Source organism: Trichechus manatus, unplaced genomic scaffold (assembly GCF_000243295.1).
Source record: "Trichechus manatus latirostris isolate Lorelei unplaced genomic scaffold, TriManLat1.0 scaffold00063, whole genome shotgun sequence".
NCBI lineage: Eukaryota > Metazoa > Chordata > Mammalia > Sirenia > Trichechidae > Trichechus > Trichechus manatus.
In genome coordinates this window covers 11,476,526-11,477,604 of record NW_004443999.1, presented here as the reverse complement: position 1 = coordinate 11,477,604, position 1,079 = coordinate 11,476,526, and positions in this window count along the sequence as shown.

The window sequence follows — 1,079 nt, the reverse complement described above, 5'->3', positions numbered from 1 at the left end:
AAGAGCAATTCTTACTATTTTTTTTTCTCTGTACTCTGGAAACCCCTGTCCTAGCGGGTGGCTTTAGTCAGGGTGTCGTGGAAAAAAAAAAAAAAAATCCAGTGAATTTGGAGCCACTTATTTTAGGTCCTGGTTATCCATTGTATCATCTTCTCTGAGTTGCAGCAAAATAAAAGGACCCAGGAACCCCCAGGTAGCTCTCACTGCCTAAGATTCCCAGCTGAGCTCTTGTCTGTTTTGGCACCAAATACTTTTTGGTGAATATATATAGAACATTGTGCCCTCCAGCAGCCCCGGTATAGGGAGGGCAGATGGGGGGGAAAAAGAAGAGTTGAAGAGTTAGACACCATAGGAAGAGGCCCAGGGTTTTGATTTTTTTCTTTAAAGAGCTTTATTTGGCATTCAAAACCAAAGTCTTGCCCTTCAGTTATGAAAATTTTGCAGTAGCTCCTCGGCTCCTTGTTGTGGCTGACATTAAAAACTGTTAGAGAAGGGAAGTTAAATTTTATTTACTTGCAAATGACTCCAGGCTCCAGTGGATTGAAGTTGCAAACCCAGCTTGCCTTCCACTCAGATGTGAATTAAGCCTCCCACCCAACAGTCTGTAAGGTTTAACCACACTCCCTGGGGTAATAGTGTTTCACTTGAGGAGTCCTGGGGGAAGAAAGGAAAAAGCCTGGGCCTCTGGAGTGAAGCATCTATTGTCATGCTGATGTGTCCTGAGCAGGTGGGAGCCTTCCCTTCCCAGCTCAGAGTCTCTTCAGCTTATTTTGGATACTTGTGCCTGGATCATAGGGAAGGAAGCAGTCAGGTTTTTTGGACTGTTAAAGGGTCATTTTCAAAACAGTGTAAAGTCGTGACTCTCATACAGATACAAAAATGAACACGTGTTAAAGTTTTTATTTAACTCACTAATGAGGAAACTGAGGTGTTAACAACTCAGTTTAAAGGAAAAGTCAAAAAAGCACACATTTACATGGAGCAAAGGAAGGTTGAAAGGAATGTGCACACAAAACTAGCTTCTTTCACAGGGAGAGAGAAGTCCATTGAACTTCTACTGTGTAGGACCTTATTTGCAT